Raw genomic sequence first — 14,878 nt, forward strand, 5'->3', positions numbered from 1 at the left:
GTAATGATTATGCAATAACTATTATATGCGACCTTACAAAATATCTAGTTACAATCCCAGTAGTAGATAAAAGGGCAAAAACAGTAGCCAAAGCGATTTTTGAATCATTTGTACTAAAGTACGGTCCTATGAAGACGTTCATAACAGACATGGGTACTGAGTACAAAAATTCACTTATACAAGACCTGTGCAAATATATGAAAATCAGTAATATAGTTTCAACTGCACATCATCACCAGACTTTAGGAACAGTAGAAAGAAGTCATCGAACATTCAACGAATATATCCGTTCTTACATATCGATCGACAAAGATGATTGGGACATATGGATAAATTATTTCACGTATTGTTTCAATACTACTCCATCAACAGTACATGACTACTGTCCATTTGAACTTGTTTATGGTAGACTACCAAGACAATTCATAGAATTTAATAACTTACAAAAAATAGATCCAATATATAACATAGACGACTATGCAAAAGAATTTAAGTTTAGATTACAAGTAGCATATAAAAGAGCTAAACTAATGATAGAAAAAGAAAAACAAAAAACGAAAATTAGAGTATGACAAAAAAGTAAATGACTTAAAGCTAGAAGTAGGAAATCTAGTGTTACTTAAAAATGATACAGGTCATAAATTAGACAATCAATAGTTAGGACCTTATAAAGTAATAAAAATAGAAGATAGAAACAATATAGTAGTAGATGTAGGAAAAAAGAAACCACAAACAGTTAATAAGAATAGACTAAAGTTATTCAAAAATTAATACATTTCACAAATCAAAACAAAACAAACAAAATGAAATCAATTCATTTACTCTTAATCTAAATACTTGATAATAACGTTTATTACAACACAAAAAAAAATATATATATATATACATTAATAATTAATAAATATAAGAACTAAACACACTTTACACGATATACACTCCATATTACATACATTAAAAATAACTTCATATTACACATCTTAGAGGAAGACTGAGTACAATGTGCCAAAGTCAATCTGCCCAGCCCACTTGGCGACCTTACAGTCGCCGCGACATTTTGATCTGCTGCTGAGCAGTCTGGGAAACAGATTTCTAATTGGGGGCGATTTCAACGCAAAGCACCGATGGTGGGGATGCCGAGTCAGCAACCCTAAAGGAAGCGCACTACTTAGGTGCATCCAGCACAGAAGCATCGTATGCCACACCACAGGAGAGCCCACTTACTGGCCAACAGATCCGACCAAACTTTCCGACACCCTGGACATGGCCCTCTCCAAAGGATTTGATAGTGCCAAAGTCTTGTGCTCTTCTAACGCGGACCTTTTCTCCGACCATAGCGCAGTGGAACTGCGGTTGAACCTCCCTGCATTGAGAAAGGCTGCACATCCCAGGATGATCAAGAGGAGCACGAGACTGCAAGCCTACAAAGCCTGGCTAACGGAAAATGTCAACCCAGTGCGAGATCTTACCACCACAGAGCAAGTGGACAACGCCATCAACACATGCTTCCCCCAGAACCCCAATTTCTCCCAGACTACCAACGAGGGTCCTACACCTCTGGTCTCCAGAGATTGCCTCGCTAGTAGCTGAGAAGAGACGGTTGCGACGAGTCTGGTTCCTATCCAGAAATCCAAGAGACAAAAGGGTATTTAACAGAGCCACAAAGCAGCTTAAGGATAAGCTCCTAAAGCTCAGGCAGAGCTCGTTCGAGGAGTTCCTGGCCAATGTTGACCCTGGAGACCCACAGCACAACTTTTGGCAGGTCACTCGTCATATAAAACGACCTACCAAGAGAGTTGCTCTAGTCCAGCGTGCTAGTGGCCTGCTGCCGCACAGAGCAAGATCGAGCTGAAGCTTTTGCGGAGCACCTCAGCGAAGCCTTCAAGCCGATAATAAGATGCACCGACCTCATTTTACTAAGGTCTACCACCTAATGTATCTTTATGTTGCACTAATTTAATAATACAACATTAAAACTTCATTATTTTTAACTTTTTTAATCATATTGCCTTCTAAATGATTATATTCATATATTATTTATATATGACTTATGCCGGCAAGACTCACTTCATATACATAGTCGTATATATTTCACTTGTGAAATTTTTCTCATATGACATGCCTGCTCGACATCACCACCCCTATATAGGTTTTGTGACACGTTTTCTACAACCAGCTCATTTTACTAAGGTCTACCACCTAATGTATCTTTATGTGGCACTAATTTAATAATACAACAGAAAAACTTCATTATTTTATTATCAATAATTTGTATTAAATACAAGTACAATCGTAAATTGTTTAACATTGTTTAAAATGCATTGATTAAAATTTTTGACAAAGTTGAAATGATATCTCAGTTCAATAAAAAATTCACCAAGTCCAAAAAAATGTTTTCTCAAGTTCAACTCGAATTCTTATCTCATTATATTAATAAACTGTATAAAATGCTATTAAAAAAGTTTTTCATTCAATTTTCACATGTTGAAATTTTTTGTCAATGATGAACTCATATCTCGGTAGAACCTCATATCATATGGCTGCAGTTCAATAAAAAATTCACCAAGTCCAAAAAAATGTTTTCTCAAGTTTAACTCGAATTCTTATCTTATTATATTATTAAACTGTATAAAATGCTATTAAAAAAGTTTTTCATTCAATTTTCACATGTTGAAATTTTTGTCAATGTTGAACTCATATCTCTGTTCAATAAAAAATTCACCAAGTCCAAAAAAAATTTTGCTCAAGTTAAATTCAAAATCTTGTCTCATTATATTAATAAACTGTATAAAATGCTATTTGAAAAGTTTTTCATTCAATTTTCACATGTTGAAATTTTTTGTCAAAGTTGAACTCATATCTCATGTCTTAATTTGCGCAACTAATATGATGCCGACCTTTTGGCTACCAAAAAAATATATATAACTAACGCATACTAAATAAATGCATATTTAAAATACACAAGTATATTTTGTACACATTAATATATTATTTATTTATATATACATATAATATATTCATATATTATATAAATTTTCTTCTTATATGCGTAATTGTATAACATAATTAATAATAATTATGCATACAATTTTGCATATTTATATATATAAACATATATACGTTTCCATATATACATCATACATATAATATTTTTTATATATGCCTTAAACATATATATTTTATCGAATCGTCAAGCAAATGATAAGCTTCAGCGGATCGCAGAATGGCAGCTGCTTAACCACTTACAACACCTTGCCTGTTATAAAAGTCGTTTACAATTGATTCAAAGCTTTGTCATTGTATTAAATAATGTTTTAATATATAACTAGCGCGGCACCAGGTGATCGAAGATCCTCCCAATTTACTATGTTATATGTAACATTGGCATCACATCCATCGTCGTCTATTAAATGAATAATAAACTTTTAATGGTTTAGAAGCCATACAATGCAAATTGCCCCTTATTTATCATTGCAGTCCAGCACGGATACGACCTTAGAGGCGTTCAGGCATAATCCAACGGACGTAGCGTCATACCACTGTTCGCTCGAACAAGTATTGTGCCATTGATCCGTACCTGCGGTTCCTCTCGTACTACGTAGGAATGCTGTCGCAACAACGTTTTGTCATTAGTAGGGTAAAACTAACCTGTCTCACGACGGTCTAAACCCAGCTCACGTTCCCTTGCATGGGTGAACAATACAACGCTTGGTGAACTTTGCTTCACAATGATAGGAAGAGCCGACATCAAAGGATCTAAAAGCGACGTCGCTATGAACGCTTGGGCGCCACAAGCCAGTTATCCCTATGGTAACTTTTCTGACACCTCTTGTTAAAAACTCTTTAAACCAAAAGGATCGATAGGCCGAGCTTTTGCTGTCCCTGTGTGTACTGAACACCGAGATCAAGTCAGCATTTGCCCTTTTGCTCTATGTGTGGTTTCTGTCCGCACTGAGCTGGCCTTGGGATACCTCCGTTATTATTTGAGAGATGTACCGTCCCAGTCAAACTCCCTACCTGGCAATGTTCTTGAATTGGATTATACCTGAGTAATTGGAGTTATACCAAATTTTTAATTTAAGAATACATAAATGCACTCTCTCATTAATGAATTTGTTTGCGATTATATAACAAACTCGTGATACTTTGATCAAGAAGCTTGCATCAAAACCCAATACCATAAGATATAATAAATATATCCGTATAAATGATACACGTTCCATTTAATCAAGTAAGTAAGGAAACAATAAGAGTAGTGGTATTTCATTGTCGATACTAAACCGAAATTTAATATCTCCCACTTATTCTACACCTCTTATGTCTCCTTACACTGCCAGATTAGAGTCAAGGTCAAAAGGGTCTTCTTTCCCCCGCTAATTATTCCAAGCCCGTTCCCTTGGCTGTGGTTTCGCTAGATAGTAGATAGGGACATGGAATTAGTAGATTAACATGAGCACCTGCCATGTTGGCTCTATCTCACGGTGCCCAGCACAGAGGACTCAATTTAAGCGTCGATCAGCGCCCCCGCGAAGCAGTTCACAGGTACACATTGAAGAGCCAACTGTTTGGATAAGCTTAACCTCCTGTGTGGGGAGCGAGGCCCATATAAAACCTCTTCCGATCTATGGTATCACGGCAACCGGTTGTATTACGCAACTCCACGTCGAGAACTCCACTCTATCTGTATTTGGATGGTAAACCACAGCCACCACGATACTCCCCGAAGGGCCGCAACCAAATACCAGGACGGACATATGTCCACGAGCACCTGGTTCCCGTGGTACCGGAAAAACCTCCGGTCAGGTTTCGTACCACAAAGGTACTACCAATTTTAACTCGAAACAGTTACGGGTTGGTGGCCCAGGTGGAAACATCAAGCATACAACATACATACGCTCCGATTCATTGCAACCCCACATTCATACATCTCGATTCACGCCTGCCTAATTAGCATTCCCATTCCCCTCACCTATACACACGCACGCATACACTATTCACACAATCATTCATTCCTGCCTCCAGGAACGCTCATCCGCCGTCTCGCAAATACAATGCGGGCAAACTCATTCAATTTACCTACACTAGTACTAGTGGAGTGATTGACTTACGTCAAACCCACCACCAGTCTGCCTAATCCCTAGCTAATCCATCACACGTATATCGCTATACAGTGGACATTCACACAACACATGCATGGCAGTCTTCGCTGCCAAACCACAGCGGCACTCCGGACTATCGCACAGGCTTTTCAAATGCAAGAATGCATTGAGGGAAGCATGGCCAGTCAACAGGAATCCGAGACTCAGATTAAATCTGAAGTCTGGACGGTCTGCAGCAAAATTGACATCACGAATAAATTCGCGAGTCACCCGCCCATTCACACTTACATCCCATCTGACCTGCCAGTCAGACAGAACACACTCTTTCAACAGCTTCTTACACCTATCCACTGCTAAGCTATTTACGTCCCTTTTAAATAACCACTCATTCTGCAGAAATGGCAGCCGCCTCTTAATCTTGAACATCAAGGCTCTACGCCTGACTTCCAAGTCAAGAGGGGCTGCACCAAGCACCTGCAAAGCTTTCGCAGAAACAGTGCGGCACACAGGCAAACAACCTAAAAGAATCACACGCTGGCAAGCCAGCATTTTCTTTCTGCCCGCCACAGTCTTTGCTGCCTCATACCACACAGACGACCCATATGGTGCACATGCAACAAATCGGCCGCTGTATATGGTACGTACAGCTCGTCTGCTGAGGCCCCAATCACTCCGCAAAATGCGAGGCACTTGTCTAACCACACTAAACAACCGCGCCCTGAGACCGGTGAGATGAGGCATAAAGCACATCCTCTCACCGAAAGTAATGCCAAGGTATCGAACTTCACTCACAAACTTTAGCTAACGTCATTTAGTCTGACAACTGGAGGCCGACTGGCAGACAATTTACCCTTGAGTAACATTGCCACCGTCTTATCAGCTGCCAAACCGACGCCGACACTGTCGCCCCAATCGCAAACAATGCGCAAGCACTCCCCTAGCACCTGCCTCAATCTCGGAGCGCGATTGCCCCTCAATCAATATGAGCAGATCATTCGCATACGCACAACACTTGCAGCGCAATTCGAGCTGCCGCAATAAGGAGTCAATCATTAGGTTACATATAAATGGACCACAGATTCTTGCGGACAGCCACGAACCACATCCACAGTGAAACTCTCACATTTCCCTATTGCTTTCGCATGCCTGCCAGAAAAGTAGCTCTTCCATAGAGCCACCTCTCGGCAGCCACACTCGCTCAATTTTCTCAACACACTTGTCCAGCTAAGGTGGTCAAATGCACCCCTAAAATCAACAAAAAATGCCTAAGACGTATCTAGAGTTGCTGGACCCCACTGAGTCCTTGACAAAGTGCCATACATCGTCCGTACATCTACCTCTAGTGAAGCCATATTGTCTTTCAGACATCTGATCTTCAACTAACTGGAGCAGCCTTTCTACCATGACTCTTTCTAGCACTTTTCTAGTACTTTTCCCGATAAGATCGAGTATTGCTCCTGATCTTATCTGGCGACTTCAAGAGCACTACCATCTTTGCACATTTCCATTCACTGGGAAAGTATCCCTCATTCACACACCTTTCATACAATGCATACATATACTCTGGAATCGAATTCCAAACACATTTACACATTTCCCCAGTGAAACCATCCATGGCGAGCGAATTTCTCGACTTTAACCTCTTAAAAGCCGCCCCCAATTCAGCTTCCCCGAGCGGTTCAACAAGTTGCTCCACATGTAGTGGAACCTCCTGTCTCTCCTCTCGCGGGAAGAACACATTTAACAAATCATTCATACAATCCTTCCATGCCGTTAGCTGAAGGCCTCCGACACGACGCCAGGGATCATGCTTATTGCGATTCACAATTCACGCCATTCCGCCTCTTTCACACGTACAAGCATTTCCTTGTACTCATTCATACACCTACCATACTCTCGCCTTAGCTGAGCAGCGGCATTGGATATTCTCGCTCTTTGGAAACGTTTCCGCAGAGTTCGAAGTATCCTACGCTTAGCACTCAACTCACTCGTCCACCACTTAACACGCTTAAGATTCACCTTGCGGTGTCTCCGAAGCATGCTATCATTCACCCTCGTCATCCGTCTATTCACACACATGACCTGCTCGTCTGCACTCATAGCACTGAAGGTGCTAAGCGGAACTTGCGTTGCCGCCTCACATATAAACAGCCCATATTGGGCCCAATTCACACCACAAGTGCTCCACGAATTACCCCCAACACTTTCATTCGTTGTGGGAGTATATGCAAACACAATCTCGATTGGATTGTGATCACTTATACCTACCCCACCTAAAACACTCCTCTCAAAATGAAACACACGCATCGCTGCTTCATTCACAAGGGTGACGTCAATGTCAATTTTCCCGTTCGGACCATCAAAGGTATACCACACGCTGGGTTGATTAACGACCCGAACATCTTGGGACACGGCCCACTCGGCTAGCGTTTCACCCCGACTGTGGTTCTGATACCCAGACGAGTGTCTCGGCTTACTGAACCATACGGGGGGACGACGCATTCGCATCAATACCAAGGATGATCGGATCGCTACTCGCCAGTAGTAGTACCTCATCCATGTACGCGATATACGGCTCGAGGGGTTCCCCGAACGCGCAATACACACTCACAACTAAAACCCTGCCAAAATTGCCATTAAGGCACACACACACCCCCCCCAGTCGGTAGAACGCATCAGAGTGCATTCAATTCCAACATCATTCACCACCACCGCAGCCTTGGACCTGCTGTCAGTGAACACGCGCATGTGCGCGGGTATGCCACGTACGCAACCATCAGTTGCATACGGCTCCTGCAGCAGGGCCACTACACACACTCTCACACATCATATGGCCCACATCGCACATAACTGCATATGACCGCTGGCAGTTCAACTGAAGGACTTTGCTAGCCATATTAATGTCTAGCACAATCGCACTATATATCGGGCTTGCCAGAGACATCATAAGATGATCCGAAGGCTGCTCTTTAAATGCGCAATTCCGGCAGCTTAGTGCATTGGTGCACTTAGCCACCCGATGGCCCATTTGAGCACAGCGCCGACAGACATCATGCTTGGCCCTGCAGTCCGCTACCTTATGGTCAAAGCCCAGGCAACGGAAGCAGCTCAGAACCGGGTCGAAGTTCCTCAAGCGGAAAGAAAACCACTTGATATAGCAGCGGCCAACATCGAGAGTTTGCATGGCCATGCCATCGCCCTCTAACACAACATTGACCGATGCTGACCCACCAGTCATAGGCCATGGCTTGCTCACCATACGGACGCCCTTCTTGAAGGCCTCAAGAGACATACTGTCCTTGAGGTTCATCTCGTAAAGATCACTCATGAACTCGTCAGGAGTAATCTGCGAGTGAACGTCCGTCACCACAATTTTAGGCCCCAGTTTAACATTCACACTCACTTCAAGCCCCACCTCTTTGAATTACGCGTTTCCTGCGATCACTTTCAGCTCTGCAACGGATGGAGTGCGAATAATAGCACCACCATCCCGAAGAGGACGAACCTTGTGCACCCGTACACCCAGGGTTGGCCCTACCTCCTTCACCACCTGATCAACCACTTCTTTTGAGGTCTTCGCAGTCTTGCTGCGGACCACGAGGGACCATGTCTCTACTGGCTTGGGTTTCGGAGTCTCCGGGGTAGACGGCGTTGCCGACTTTGGACCGCCTTTGGCAACTGGTGCACGCAGCGGAGCACCCCCACTAACCGGCGCTGGCGCTCGGAAAGGGTCATTAGAGTGGCCGCTACTCGAATGAGTACGAGCCTCCTCCAACCGTCCTCGGAGACGCTCATTTTCCGCCATCTGCGACAGCAGCGTCTCCATTTCCACTAGGTAGTCAACTACACTAACCAGCGCATTGCCTTGCATTCCGCAATCAGCAAATACGAGCGTGAGCACGTCCTTCCTGATCGCCTTCTTTTTGTCTACTGGGCTTCCCTTGCGCATCTTTGGTCCTGGCTTGCTCAATGGAGCAACCAACGCCTCTGCTGCATTTTCAGCCGCCCTAAACTCTTTAAGCATACTCCCCAATGAGCACATCGGGGTCGAATCTGCCGACACCAGATTCTCCTCAGCCACGCTAAGCACGTTAGTAACGGCGCTGACACCACCACTAGCGGCTCCCAGATACTCTTTACCTAACCCAGCATCATCTAAAGAAGCTAAAGAAGCTGCCTTCTTCAGCTTCTTCGCTGACGCCGATCCCCCCTTCCGCTTAACCTTCCCGTCAGCCACCGAAGGGAGGTCGTCCATCGACGCACCATTCCCCCCAGCTCCAACGGCCGGCTTGCACGCTGGCATCCAAGACTTTTGTGCAAGTCTTAAAAACACACAACTGTACTCACCAGAAAGTAGGTCACACGAAATTAATCTGCTTTAAGAGCGCTTAAAACAAGCACACGCACGCACACACTCGCAACGACGCGCGACGATTTTCCCACGCTACTCACACGCACACAGCGAACGAGAAGCACAAAGCGCACACGCGAAAATTTACCGCTACTCGAAAGACAACAAATAACTGTTATCGCAAAAACACTATGAAATGCAGGCACCCCTCAGCACGTCTGTTCAGCTCAACAGTTGAAACCAGACTGAGTAGATAGGGACAGTAGGAATCTCGTTAATCCATTCATGCGCGTCACTAATTAGATGACGAGGCATTTGGCTATTTTTTTCCCGCAGTTTTCCCTTAAGAAGAGCGCATCAGCAATAGCAAGAACAATACAAAAAGCCGACGGCAGTTCTTGCATCTCAACAAAAATACATACAAACATACAAATGTATGTAGTACATACTATGTACATACATACAATCGTGCCGGTCCACTCATAATTTTTTACCAAGTGTATCGGATACACTTACCCATAACCACCGGCACCGGCTTTACCCGAGTGCATAGAATCACCGATCGCAAATTGACGAATATGCCTCGGCACTTGCACAATAAGTGTCGGGCCTTTCTTGATACTCATACTCATACTCATACTCATGAGTATAAGCCTTTCGATACACTTATGCTCATGAGTATAAGCCTCATGAGTATGTGTATTTTTGGCTACTCACACTTATGAGTGCAAGTATATCGAAAAGGCACATGAGTAACCGGTGCACCGGTTGAGTGTGTGTACCCGTGCCGTTCTCTGATATCCACACTATCGTTATAATATTGATTAAATATTACAATTCTAATGATGAATTTTCCATAACGGATATTCAGGTTCATCGGGCTTAACCTCTAAGCAGTTTCACGTACTATTTAACTCTCTATTCAGAGTTCTTTTCAACTTTCCCTCACGGTACTTGTTTACTATCGGTCTCATGGTTATATTTAGTTTTAGGTGGAGTTTACCACCCACTTAGTGCTGCACTATCAAGCAACACGACTCTTTGGAAACATCATCTAATAATCATTAACGTTATACGGGCCTGGCACCCTCTATGGGTAAATATCCTCATTTAAGAAGGACTTAAATCGTTAATTTCTCATACTAGAATATTGACGTTCCATACACTGCATCTCACATTTGCCATATAGAAAAAGTGACTTAGTGCTGAACTGATTTCTTTTCGCTCGCCGCTACTAAGAAAATCCTTGTTAGTTTCTTTTCCTCCCCTAATTAATATGCTTAAATTCAGGTGGTAGTCCCATATGAGTTGAGGTTGTTTAATTACACTTATAGACAATTCTCTGCCTATTTTGAAATATACTATCTTTTTTTTTGAAGGTCCATAATATTCACAAAATTATTCTCTATACCATATTCGTTAATAAGAGGCAATTCTAGTTTATAAAATAATATATTTTATGCTAGACATTCCTCAGTATTATTTAAAATGAATAAAGAACATATAATTCTTCAAATTTCTCATGCAACAGAGTTTTAGTATATTCATTTATTAATTCATATTATGAATATCTTAAGCGACAACTTTTTAGATTCACACTTATCCAACAATATACAATGTGCGTAAAATTCCGAAAAATTTTAAACAACTTATTTAGCATAGTCTTACAACCCTCAACCATATGTAGTCCAAGCAGCACTAAAAAATTAATTAAAGTACATGCGTAACAGCATGGACTGCGATATGCGTTCAAAATGTCGATGTTCATGTGTCCTGCAGTTCACACGATGACGCACAGTTTGCTGCGTTCTTCATCGACCCATGAGCCGAGTGATCCATCGCTTAGAGTGATACATTTTTTTTTTTATTTCATTACGTCAATAATATTTTTATTGAAAGAAATTAAAAATACACCAAATATACCTAAATAAATGTTGCGAAATGTCTTAGTTTTACATAATCGATAATAATAAGCTATATGAGGTGTTGCGAACCAATGTATGCGCACAATACATTTTGCAACGCATGTATATTATGGTACATATACACGCAGTTTTTTATTTTATCCAAAACACATAAAACACTCTTAATATAGTATATAATAATAATAATACATAACAAACGGTTTTTAGCTAATTTAAATTATTATATGTTGCATAATTGTATCTCATATGATTTAATAAAATATTTATATTTATTAGTTACTTAATTTATTAAATATTGCAATTCCCTAAAAGAGAAAAACAAATTTAATTTATTAACGGTTAGATGCATTAAAACAATAATGATCCTTCCGCAGGTTCACCTACGGAAACCTTGTTACGACTCTTACTTCCTCTAAATAATCAAGTTCGGTCAACTTTTTCGAAACAACCGCAACACACAAGGGGTCACAGTGATCACGTCCGGAGACCTCACTAAATAATTCAATCGGTAGTAGCGACGGGCGGTGTGCACAAAGGGCAGGGACGTAATCAATGCGAGTTAATGACTCACACTTACTGGGAATTCCAAGTTCATGTCAACAGTTTCAGTTCACAATCCCAAGCATGAAAGTGGTTCAGCAGTTTATCCGGACCTCTCGGTCTAGGAAATACACGTTGATACTTTCATTGTAGCGCGCGTGCAGCCCAGGACATCTAAGGCCATCACAGACCTGTTATTGCTCAATCTCATTATTGCTAGACGCAATTTGTCCATTTAAGAAGCTAGAGTCCTTATAATGGGACAAACCAAAAGGTACGGCTCCACTTCTATAAACACATTCAAACACAATAAACATTTTACTGCCACCATGAATGAAGGCTATATAAGCTTCAACACCATAATCCTGAAGATATCTATTTAATATATTTGAGGCTCGTTCGTTATCGGAATTAACCAGACAAATCACTCCACGAACTAAGAACGGCCATGCACCACCACCCATAGATTCGAGAAAGAGCTATCAATCTGTCTTACACACTTATGTTCGGACCTGGTAAGTTTTCCCGTGTTGAGTCAAATTAAGCCGCAGGCTCCACTCCTGGTGGTGCCCTTCCATCAATTCTTTTAAGTTTCAGCTTTGCAACCATAATTCCCCCGGAGCCCAAAAGCTTTGGTTTCCCGGGAAGCGACTGAAAGAGCCATAAAAGTAGCTACACCCAATTGCTAGCTGGCATCGTTTATGGTTAGAACTAGCGCGGTATCTGATCGCCTTTGAACCTCCAACTTTCGTTCTTGATTAATGAAAACATCTTTGGCAAATGCTTTCGCTTAAGTTAGTCTTACGACGGTCCAAGAATTTCACCTCTCGCGTCGTAATACTAATGCCCCAAACTGCTTCTATTAATCATTACCTCTTGATCTGAAAACCAATGAAAGCAGAACAGAGGTCTTATTTCATTATCCCATGCACAGAATATTCAGGCATTTAAAGCCTGCTTCACGCACTCTCTTCCCTTGCGCATCTTTGGTCCTGGCTTGCTCAATGGAGCAACCAACGCCTCTGCTGCCTTTTCAGCCGCCCTAAACTCTTCAAGCATACTCCCCAATGAGCACATCGGGGTCGAATCTGCCGACACCAGATTCTCCTCAGCCACGCTAAGCACGTTAGTAACGGCGCTGACACCACCACTAGCGGCTCCCAGATACTCTTTACCTAACCCAGCATCATCTAAAGAAGCTAAAGAAGCTGCCTTCTTCAGCTTCTTCGCTGACGCCGATCCCCCCTTCCGCTTAACCTTCCCGTCAGCCACCGAAGGGAGGTCGTCCATCGACGCACCACTCCCCCCAGCTCCAACGGCCGGCTTGCACGCTGGCATCCAAGACTTTTGTGCAAGTCTTAAAAACACACAACTGTACTCACCAGAAAGTAGGTCACACGAAATTAATCTGTTTTAAGAGCGCTTAAAACAAGCACACGCACGTACACACTCGCAACGACACGCGACGATTTTCCCACGCTACTCACACGCACACACCGAACGAGAAGCACAAAGCGCACACGCGAAAATTTACCGCTACTCGAAAGACAACAAATAACTGTTATCGCAAAAACACTACGAAATGCAGGCACCCCTCAGCACATCTGTTCAGCTTAACAGTTGAAACCAGACTGAGTAGATAGGGACAGTAGGAATCTCGTTAATCCATTCATGCGTGTCACTAATTAGATGACGAGGCATTTGGATATATTTTTTTTTCCGCAGTTTTCCCTTAAGAGGGTCATAGTTACTCCCGCTGTTGACCCGTGCTTACTTGAATTTCTTCACTTTGACATTCACAGCACTGGGCAGAAATCACATTGTGTCAACACCCGCTAGGTCCATCACAATGCCTTGCTTTAATTGGACAGTCGGATTCCCCAAGTCCGTGCCAGTTCTGAATTGATTGTTAATTGATAATCGTTATAATTTAAAAGAACTAACTAGTTGCCCAACTAGTATTCTTAAAAATTTTACCAAGAAAGTTCCACAACTGGCTACGTAACTAAACTATACGGGGAACAAGAAACTACCATAAATGATAGAAACTCTATTTACCCAGAACGAGCACATAAACCATGTTATTGCTTCTTTATGGTCGTTCCTGTTGCCAGGATGAACACGAGGCCCATATTTAATAACAAACGGATACTCAACAGGTTACGGAATTAGAACCGTATTCTCTTTCGTTCAAAATTATTCAAGTTTTTTAATTATGACAAAATATAAATTTTAGTTACTTTTTTTTACTTGAAAGTTGTCGGCTTTCGCCTTGAATTTAGGACCGACTAACTCGTGATCAACCACTGTTCACACGAAACCCTTCTCCACTTCAGTCCTCCATTCGATTATTTGCTACTACCACCAAGATCTGTACCAGAGAACGGCTTCGGGTGAATGACAAAAATTCATACGCGCTCAACAACCGAATAATCACACTGTTCGGATCAGCCGATCAAACTTGCATGCGCTCACATTTTCGTTGTAGATTTTAAATCCACTCGGGTGCGAGCGATTTTTTGTTTCACTCCAAATTATTCGGCTCGTGTTCAGCATAATGATTTCGGGCGCTACTCATTCGGTTCAACAATCAATTTTTTGAACAAGAATAGCAATCAACTCACAAAAATCAACTCGTATGATTTTACTCATGCGCGCAGCAAACGGTACTTTTTCTGCACAGATGAAATGTGCGAAGACAAAAAAAACAAGCAACAACAACAAGCTTCAAGAAGCTCGCATAGAAATTGTTATTGTACATGCATTCGTAATGCTCACTTCGTGTCGTCTTGTCGCTAATCGTTTACTCATAAACGATCAACTCGAATTGATCCGAATGATGCTTTCGTCAACACATACTCATTTTTTTGATCGGAATGATGCGTACGGCAAAATAAATTGAAATTCACTCATCACTGTTTTTTATTTAGTGAGTTGAGTTGAATGAGAAATTTTGAGCCGAAAAC

General features: G+C 42.0%; 1 protein-coding gene and 1 pseudogene across 1 annotated transcript in view; both read right to left on the minus strand.

Annotated features, from left to right (window-relative positions):
* The window catches only part of LOC133849903 (uncharacterized), a 77,673-nt gene that overhangs the window by 20,946 nt on the left and 41,849 nt on the right, over positions 1-14,878 (minus strand).
* Positions 11,141-11,297, minus strand: LOC133849906 (5.8S ribosomal RNA; annotated as a pseudogene).

This window comes from Drosophila sulfurigaster, unplaced genomic scaffold (assembly GCF_023558435.1).
Source record: "Drosophila sulfurigaster albostrigata strain 15112-1811.04 unplaced genomic scaffold, ASM2355843v2 ctg33_pilon, whole genome shotgun sequence".
Lineage (NCBI taxonomy): Eukaryota > Metazoa > Arthropoda > Insecta > Diptera > Drosophilidae > Drosophila > Drosophila sulfurigaster.